Source organism: Equus caballus, chromosome 29, assembly GCF_041296265.1.
Source record: "Equus caballus isolate H_3958 breed thoroughbred chromosome 29, TB-T2T, whole genome shotgun sequence".
NCBI classification, from domain to species: domain Eukaryota; kingdom Metazoa; phylum Chordata; class Mammalia; order Perissodactyla; family Equidae; genus Equus; species Equus caballus.
The window spans coordinates 19,414,444-19,424,730 of NC_091712.1; the positions used below are offsets into that span (position 1 = coordinate 19,414,444).

A 10,287-nucleotide genomic window follows, 5' to 3' on the forward strand; every position below is an offset into this window, starting at 1 on the left:
GATTCAAACCCAGATCACTTTGATTCCAAAGTCTGGGTGCTCCTGACTATGCTATATTGATGCCAAATCCCTGATTTCAGAGATGGAGCTTCAGGCCTTTAAGTCCAGAGCTTTGACCCCTCTGGTGACACACAACTGCCCTTGGTAAAGAGTATACACACAATCACAATGGTGACCCACGTGAAGAGGAGAATGGCTCTCAGGGGGTAATCAGTACAAAAGTAAGATGCAGAGGGGAGGCCTTGAAACAATGAAGACTTCCAGGAAGATCAGAGAGTTATTCTCGAGAGTGTTTTCCCCAGAGTATTCCTAAGAGAGAAGTTCAGCCCGCTTTTCAATCTTCCCCTAAAGAACTCACATAACGGTTTAGAATAATATAATATATCCATATTTTACATTTATTAAAGCCCTTAGATTCACCCATTGTCTGTTTATTATTATTAAGAATGCTGAACATTTTAATGTTTTCTATCCTAATTGGGGAATAATGTGGCTTTTTTCCCCCAGTAGGGGCACTGACTGTGATGTATCATAAATAGTATCATAAAATCTGATATTCTGTGTATCATTTTCTCAATAAATAAAATAGTCTGACTTGCAGCCCCAAGAAATTATTAAGATTTCTTTTTAGGACAAATACTAACGCTCCTTTGACATTTAGAGTCAAAGAAGGAAAGAGAAGTAACGTGTGTTTGAACCAGTTTCCCTTTCCAGCGATTGTCACTCCACTCCATCATGCCTCCCCAGTGTTCTGATACCATTGGACAGAAAGTCAACCTACCTACAGGTATTTATTTAACGTCTATTAAAAATCACATTATGGACATTATGCCTTGTCAGCCTGTCCCATTTATGGTGAATTTCTCATATTTCCTGTCATTCTTCTGGTGATTTTCTCCCTAGAGCTTCTATTTTTCCCTCATTAATCCTTCAGAACCCCTGGGAGGTACGATTGTGCATATAATTTCCTCCTTATTCTAAAATACTGTTTAGAGTTTTGCTTTGAAATTGCTTTTAGGGCTGAATGTTTGGCTTTCTTAAGTGAACCTCTAATAAACACTGTTGAATTCTCTCCAAATTACCTTGAAGAATTACCTGCTTATCTGGAAGAACCATCAGCGTAATTTTAAGGGATTTTGTTTTGATTCAGCGGCTCTGAGTCTTTGAACTTCTCTGCGTCAATTTTTCAGTCTTTCCACAGGAAGGGCTCTGCCAAGAAGGAGCAGTCTGCAGCACTTTTCCTCATAAATGCCGAAGAGAGTGTTTTTGTTTCCACTTTGGTACTTGTGATTCCAGCTCCAAAGGAAGCAAGATTTCCAAGATTAGGACAGTTTAGTCTGGAAAGGAGAGTAGTTAAAGGGGGTGTGATTAAAAGGTACTTAGGGTTTGGAGAATGCTTGTGAAAACTGAGCGATCCATTTCTGACCTTTCACAAAACTCAACAAGGAAATGCTCCATGAACTACTCCTTCAGTGCTCCACGGACGCTGACAATGCTCCAATTATAAACTCCTTATGCAGCTTTTAGAGATAGCCACCATTAGGAGCCCTGATTTGCAGAGAAGGAAACTGAGATGCAGAAAAGCTAAGTAACGTGCCTGGGGAGAGTCACAGACTTGTAAGCAGTGTAGTAGGGACTATGCACATGGCTGGATTCCAGAGCCCAAGCTTTTAATTATTGTGTCATATTTTTATGATATGATCATTACTCTTGAAAACTAGCTACCATGAGGGAATAATTGCCTCAAAAGAATTTAGTAATCCTTCCTGCTGATCCACTAGTTCACACGGTGAAGCAGAGTCAAGATGCTGCCCAGGACAGAGCTTGGCAGTGCAATCAGTTGGAGGTAGGCTAGTGCAGAGAAGTAGAATTCTGTGCTTTGTAGCCGCGTGACCCTGGGGATACTATTCAGTCTCTCTAAACCTCAGTTTCCTTATGTGTTAAATAAAGATAGTGATAGAAACCATCTCAGAGGGTGCAGTGAAGGATGGCCACAACGTTCCCTAAATACTCGCTATTATCATTGTCTCTGTGAACAGCGGATAGCAGAGAATGGTGATGCTGGAAGTGGGTAGCGGAGATGCCGTATTCACTCTGTGGATAAGGGATTGGTGGGGAGAGGGCAATGACTTTCATGGATTTTCCCACATGATTGATTTGCAAGCTGTAGTGACAAACGTCCTCAAGGCACCTTGACAGGTTTTGCCTTAGATTCTTGGACAATGGTCTGGATGAAAAATGATGCACTGAATCTCCAAGGAATGAGTCCAGAACTGAAGTCGGGTGGCCAGACTGGGATCATCAGCACAGGGTTGAGGTTTACTCAGAGGCGGATGTAGCAAAGGGGGCATGAGGTCAAGAACACAGATTAGAGTTATATCCAACCAGATCTGCGCAGGGAAAGCTCATTTTGATTTCCTAACTCAGCCTTTGGAGCACCAGTGGCCAGAGCCAGAGCAATAGACATATTACAGTGTGAATCAGACTCACAGTGCCCGTGTGGCCTTGGGCAGCCTTTGCATTCCTAGGCTTACGTTTCTTCATCTACACAATGAGGATCAGAGAATAATGGCCTCAGAAGGGTCAGTGAATGTTACGCATGACGCCTTACTTATAGAAGGCACTTAGAGGAAGAGAAGAGGAAGTGGGGCAGCCAGTCAGCCCCAGACCCTTCTCCCCCAATTCATCTTTACATGCCAGTTGCAAGTGCTGGGACTTGGCCCTTTGGAGAATACCAGAACTTCTTCTCTCCAATGGACCATCTCTCAGACAGTCCTTCCAAGACCCTAGATCCAGGAGCCACAAAGTGACCTTTAAAGTCGAGAGCAGCAAATGCCCCACCTTCTGTTTCTCTCCAGAGACTGGCAGTGGGTCACTTGCTGGCCTTTTAGAATGTGATTGCTGGTCTGGAGAGCTGTCAACTGTGAATAAAATGGCATTTGCCATAGTAAACGTAGTCTAGACTGACCTCAGATGGTGGGTCAAGTAATGAACAGTATGAGCAAACCGTTGTGAATTGTTGCAAATGTGTATATAGTTTTCCAGGGAGAATAAGCTTTCCAATGAAGAGTTTCTTCTTTTAAGAAACAGTTTTGAGTTGTCTTTGAAAATCAGGTAGAAGTTAAAAATGCAAGTTATGAACATAGGGGTGCATGTTCGTCGCAGCGTTATTCACAATAGCCAAGACTTGGAAGCAACCTAGGTGTCCATCAAGGGACAAATGGATAAGAAGATGTGGTATATATACACAATGGAATACTGCCCAGCCATAAAAAGGATGAAATCTTGCAACTTGTGACAACATGGATGGAACCTGAGGACATTATGCCAAGCGAAAGAAGTCCGAGGGAGAAAGTCAAATAGTGTATGATGTCACTCATAAATAGAAGATAAAAACAACAAACAAACACATAGAGACAGAGATTGGATTGGTGGTTACCAGAGGGGAAGGGGGCAGGGAGGAGGGCGAAAGGGGTGATTAGGCACATGTGTGTGGTGATGGTTTGTAATTAGATTTTGGGTGGTGAACGTGATGTGATCTACACAGAAATCAAAATATGATGTACACCCAAAATTTATATAATGCTCTAACTGAAGGTTACTGCAATTAAAAAAAAAAAAAGGTCACATTTGGTGGGAGGGAGAGGGGAGAGCTGGGCCAATCATTTCCTAACTTGTATAAGAAGCAGCAAAGAAACCCATCTGGAGAGGAGAGAGCAAAGCCACGCGAAGAAAGGGGCTGAGGAAAGAAAAAAGCAGCAACCTCCCTAACTCTGGATTTCTCAGCCTCAGCGCTATGGACACTTGGGGCCAGATAATTCCTTATTGTGGGGGGCTACCCTATGCCTTGTAGGAGGTTTAGCAGCATCTCTGGTTTCTACACACTAGATTTCTGTAGTACTCACCCCCTCACCCCAGTTGTGACAAACAAAACTATCTGTCAAATGCACCCTGGGGAGCAAGATCACCCCGGGTTGAGAACTACTGTCCCAACTAGACAGTCATTTATTTATCCTCCATCCACCATCACTCAGGGCAAAACCCAGAATCATCATTAACTCCTTTCTTTCACGCTCCGCGTCCAATCCATGATTAAACTCTACCACATCTGCCTTCAAAATACAGCCCAACTCCAACCATTTCTCATGACCACCACGGCGACACTAGTCCAAGCCACCACCACCTCTCCCCACATCACCCCCAAAGCCTTCTGATTGGTCACCCTCACTCCACCCCGGCCCCCTTAGAGCATTTTCCACACAGCAGCCAACGAGAGCCTTTAAATGAAAATGTTACCGTGTCACTCCTGCACTCCAAGCCCTCCAGGGTCTCTCGTCATTGTAAGGACCAGGCAGAGCCCTTCCAGTGGTGGATAGGACCCTTCAAGATCTTGCCCCCGGTTCTCCCTCTGACTTCAGATCTTACTGCTCACTCATTCCTCTCCAATCCCAGAAACCTCCTTGGCTGTTCCTCAAGCATGTCAGGCACATTCCTGTTTCCAGGCCTTTGCGTTTGCTGTTCCCTCTGCCAGGAATGCCTTCCCCCACATGTGTGCCTGGCTTGCTCCTTCGTGTCATTCAGATCTCTGCTGAAATATCACCCTATCAGAAAGGCATTCCGGGATTGCCCCATTTAAATAGGCAATTCATCCTCTATCTCCCTTACCTGCTTTACCCCTTTTATTCAATTATTTGTTTAATGTCTCTCTCCCCAGCTAGAATCTCTGGAGGAGAGCTGCTTCGTTGGCTGCTGTATCCACCAGGACCTAACCTGAGCAGTGCCGAGCGTGGTGGAATGACGTGCAGACTACTGTACATACCAGAAGGGTCACTCATCCACTGTTTATCATGAGCAAAACTGGAAACAATCTAATTCTCTAACAAATAAATTATGACATGTGTGCAGCCATTTAAAAGCTTATGCTTTCAAGGTGTTTTTAGGTAAAAATGAACTCTTGCCAGTAACCTCTAATATATCTTCTCCTAACTTTCAATGAAATACCTACACAACCCAGGCATAAACCAAAACTTAATGCAACTCTGAAAACTAAGGCTAGATGCAGTATGTGTATATCAACCTGTTACCAGCATCTGGGAGAAATTTCCATAAATAGCTAATACAATTCAACTAGACACTCCTGTATCTTCCAGAGAGGTAGTGAGTCTGTATACTTGAAAACAGGAAATGGTCTTGTCTTCACTCTCTAATTTTTGCTCCCTAAATTATTGAAGTATTTACTGTGCAAATTTCAAATACTGAAAACTCCAAAATGCCTTAGGGTTATGAAGATGTCTCAGGCCTTAAGAGTCAGCACAGCCGTAACTGTGTCCCCGCCCCGCAGGTGAATGCTTCCACTTCTGAAACACACTGCGGCATGCGAGCTCACGTGATCCTCGCAGTTACACCCAGATACACCGCGGAAGGTGGCCCCCATTTGATAGCTTTAAAAAAGCCTATCAGGCAAGGACTCGAACAAAAACTGTTTCCCTCAAGGGGTGCAACTGGACTTTCTTAAACGGCTTGTTTACTGAGGTGCGCACCAATCAGGGAAACACCACCGGCGGATGAAGTATCCAGCGACTACCAACAGGGGGAGCCATTACCGCCCCTGGGAAGGAAGATGCAAAGGAAGCTCATCGGAGTCCCAGAGTGGAGGTGTGGCTGCCGGGGTGGATGTGGTCACGGAGGGTCATGCGTTCCTAGGGCGATAGCAACCAACGAAGCAGGGAAGGGACTCCTTGGGAGTCAGCAGGCAAGGAAGCCCGAGTGATGCGGTCTACAGGGGTCAGCCTCCCGGGGCGCAGAAGAGGGTGGATAATGGGTCTGGAAGGGAGAAAGGGGAAAGAGAAAAGTTGGAAGACTTGCCTAAGGCCACATAGCTAGTCATCCTCACCCCATTGACACGAAGGTGCCACTCTGGGATCCCAAATATACATCCCTGGCTAGGGAGAAAGCTGTTCTGTAGGCGCTGGAGAACTCGGCACCACCGGAAGATAGGATGGTCATCTCTAGGCGTTGAGATGAGAATAGACAAATGTCGAGTTTGATTATCTGCGCACCTGGAGCAAGAGCTTTGAATCTACAATTGAAAACATCTCCCCAGCAAGACAGGCAAAAATTGAAAACTGCTAAACCAGCCAGGAAAGATTCAGGTCCAGGAAAAGAGTTGATGAGTATCTTTTCTCAGAACACCAGTTCCACTCCAGGCTCCTACTTAGGAGGGTTCTTATTTCTAAGAAGTTTGCTTTCACAGTCCAAATCCAGAAAAACAGCAACCCAGGAGTGATGATCTTCCATTTCCTAACTCTCATCCTTAATGCCAAATAAAACTCTTCTTTTTGCAAGCTAAAAAATAAAATAGTGCAAGTTATATTTTCCATCTTTTCGTTTGTTTGTTTTTAGGAAATAAATCGGGATTTTTTAATTAAATTTTTTATTTGGAAATAATTGCAGATTCACATGTAGTCGTAAGAAATAATATAAAAGAGGCCTAGGGTACCCTTTTCCCAGTTCCCCTCTATGGTAATATCTTGCAAAACCATGGTACAATATCACAGCTAGCACACTGACGTCATATGGTCAAGATACAAAACATTCCCATCACCACGTGGACACCTCACGTTGCCCTTTATGGCCACACCCACTTCCCTTCCACCCCCGCCCCTCCTTAACCCCTGGCAACTACTCCTCTGTCCTCTATTTCTACAATTTTGTCATTTCAAGAATGTTATATAAATGGAATCTTATTGAATACAATCTTTCTTTTTTTAAAGATTTTATTTTTTTCCTTTTTCTCCCCAAAGCCCCCCGGTACATAGTTGTATATTCTTCGTTGTGAGTCCTTCTAGTTGTGGCATGTGGGGTGCTGCCTCAGCATGGTTTGATGAGCAGTGCCATGTCCACGCCCAGAATTCGAACCAACGAAACACTGGGCCGCCTGCAGCAGAGCGCACGAACTTAACCACTCGGCCACGGGCCAGCCCCTGAATACAATCTTTTTGAATTACCTTTTTTTCATTCAGCATAATTCTCCAGAGATTCATCTAGGTCATTGCAGCAATAGTTCATTCTTTTTTATTACTCAGTAGTCATTCATGGTATGGAGGTACCACAGTTTGTTCAATCATTCACGCGTTGAAAGATATCTGGGTTGTTTCCAGTTTTAGGCCATTATGAATAAAGCTGCTATAAACATTCACGTATAGATTTTTGGGTGCACGTTAGTCTTCATTTCTTTGGATTGTTACATAAGTGAAAAATAGACTTCTTCTCTAAGTCGTTGAATATTTGGGTCTTTTTGTTACAGCATATCTATGTACTCTGCCTACTTATCCTAAATAACACAAATATCTCTTCTATATTGGTGACAGTAATGTTGATAATAATACCTCTATGTTCTTGGATGCTTACTCTGATGAATTGTATGTAACTAAACTGTAATAGTTCATAATGGTAATTGACATTTACTGAGTACTGACCATGTACTAGGCACTATTCTAAGTGCTGGATATACTAATTCACATAATCCCCAAAATCACCCTTGAAGGTGATTATAGGTACCATTTTACACATGAGAACACTGAGGTACAGAGATTTAATACCTTGCCTAAGGACATAGCTAGGAAACGCTGAAATTAGGATTAAAACTTAAATAGACTGGTACCACAGCCCACCATTTTAACCACTGTGCTGCATCACCTCTTTGTTCTCTGAAATCGTCACAAATCTCTACCAGACAGATTTTGCAGTTTCCGAGGAAACCCCCAATAATCAGCATCCCTCCATTTCACCAGGGTCTGTGTATGTCAAAAAATCAAATAATAGATTAAATGAGTCTAAAATATTGCTGTTATTATTGCTATCACTAAACTGGAAAAAGTCATTTAGTGTGATAGCCAACAGATCTACTCATTGAACTCCAGAATGAGGCAGAATTATCTTCCCAGTAAAGCAGGGTTGAACGGGTGTAAGCTCCCACCCGTATTGTAGTCTTTCCTCAGTGAGCCCAAGGACTGGAGGACCCAATGGGAACTCGTGCTTTCTGGGGAGAGGCTTGCTCCCAGGAGGAAGGAAATTGAGCTGTATGTGCCCAGGCCTTTTCTCCAAATTTGTTATATTTTGTATTCCATCTTTCCAGAAAGTAAAGGACTAAAGAGAGGCTTGGAATTACACAGACTGAACTTCCTTTCCAGAAAACGAGTTCCTTCTAATATGAATAGGAAATTAGTAATATTAGGACAAGGTTAGACTACTTCCACCTTACAGGAATTAAATGTGAGCAGAAGTTATGTGGAAGAAAACCGAGGCTCAGAGAAGTTTAAAGGTGTGTCCAAGATCACAAAGTCAGTTTCTAGTGGAGTCAGGCCTCATCTCCATGATGCCCTTCACCCCTCATAATTCAGACCACTGATGTTTTGCTTTTCTTTCTTTTTTTTTTTTTTTGAGGAAGATTAGCCCTGAGCTAACTGCTGCCAATCCTCCTCTTTTCGCTGAGGAAGACTGGCCCTGAGCTAACATCCATGCCCATCTTCCTCTACTTTATATGTGCGACGCCTACCACAGCATGGCGTGCCAAGCAGTGCCATGTCCGCACGCGGGATCTGAACCAGCGAACACTGGGCTGCCTAAACGGAACGTGCGCACTTAACTGCTGCGCCACCGGGACAGCCCCTGATGTTTTTCTCTCAGACAAAGCAGGAGTCATAACACTTCAACACACTGTCTGACATGTGCCACACACGGAAATAAGTCTCAGAAAAGCTTTCAATACCTAAGCTGGGCAAGATCAGATAAAATAATTCTCGGTTTTACTGACTAAGCTGAGTAATAACTGAAACAGACAAAATTGTATCTGGAAAATAGTATTTCCAAAACTCGTATTCTATAATATTAGAATGAAAATATAGGTGACTAGTCTTCCCTTCTCTTCTCTTTTACAGAAGTTCGTGAGTGGTTTTGTGTGTGCTCGCATGTTCACATAGGAATGTGGGGCACGTGACCAAATCCTATCTATTCTTCTAAGACACCCGTTAGCTAAATCTGCAGCCAGTCTATTGATTGGCCATGTTTTTCTAACTGGGACACCCTGTGTCACCTACTGGAACTGCAGCCATCACTCCTAGAAAGACAATAGCTACCTTTTGGATACATCTTATAATTTTAAATTGATGTCAGATGTCGGAATTAACATCAAGAAAATATGACCTCCTCAAATTATTGCAATCTGGGATCTGACAAATATCTGCAAGAAATGCCACTACGGGAACAAGAGTGCTAAAATGACTCATTCAGTGATACACGGGGCAGAGGAGGCAATCTAGTGCTGGGGCCAGGAGCCAAGAGAAAAGAAGGAGGTTCTACACGCCTCACGTTCTTCTTACGTCCACCGCTTTTGCTGAGATAGCTGTCATTTCTTTTTGACATAATTATGACCTGAATGTTGTAAAGATAATGTCCGTTCTCAGAGGAAGAAGGGGATCCAGGATGGAAAGGAAAGAGAATAAGAGAAATATTTGAAGAGATACAGCACAATGCCGTTTAAAAGACCAAGGCTGCATACGCGCTTATTCTGTTCTTGACTGGATGCATTCTGACTTTGATTGTGTCTTCATTACATGTGCCATACAGAACTAGCTGCTTGAAAGACAGTAGAAATACGGCGGCCAGTGAGGCTTGTTCTTTCCTAGAGCAGACAAGTCATTCAAACCGACTCCAGCTGCAACTGCAAGAGGAGATCCACCGTATTTCAAGACCTAATGCACAGACTGCAGGGCTGTACTTGGTAAAGGATATTCAGGAAAGGAAGGAGGTTGGGAGGGAAGCATGAAAGAAAAAAAGATGAGAAGGAAAGGGAAAGCGAGGGAAGGAGGAAGGGGGAAGGGAGGGAGAGTGAGGCAGAGAAGATGGAAGGAAGGAAGGAGGAAAGAAAACCATTTACAGCTTATTACTGGTATAGTTGGCTTTAGACCTACCATCTTGATGTTTGTTTTCTATTGATCCCATGTATCCTTTTGTTCCTCTAGTCCCACCTCTCTGTTTTCCCTGTACGAATAGTTTTCAGTATTCTATTTTAGCTTGTCTATTGACTTTTTTTTTTAAGATTGGCCCTGAGCTAACATTTGTTGCCTATCTTCCTTTTTTTCTTTTTCTTCTTCTCCCCAAAGCCCCCCAGTACATAGTTGTATATATTTTAGTTGTTGGTCCTTCTACTTCTGCTATGTGGGACACCACCTCAACATGGCTTGATGAGGAGTGGTAAATCCGTGCCCAGGACCTGAACTGTTGAAA

At 43.3% G+C, this 10,287-nt stretch overlaps 1 long non-coding RNA gene across 1 annotated transcript; it reads left to right on the top strand.

The window, feature by feature from the left end:
- Nucleotides 1-659: 659 nt before the first annotated feature.
- On the top strand, nt 660-4,915 carry LOC111771237 (uncharacterized). The gene is made up of 2 exons (XR_002804956.2): nt 660-787; nt 4,715-4,915. It is a non-coding gene; the product is annotated as an uncharacterized lncRNA (long non-coding RNA).
- The last annotated feature ends 5,372 nt before the right edge of the window (nt 4,916-10,287 follow it).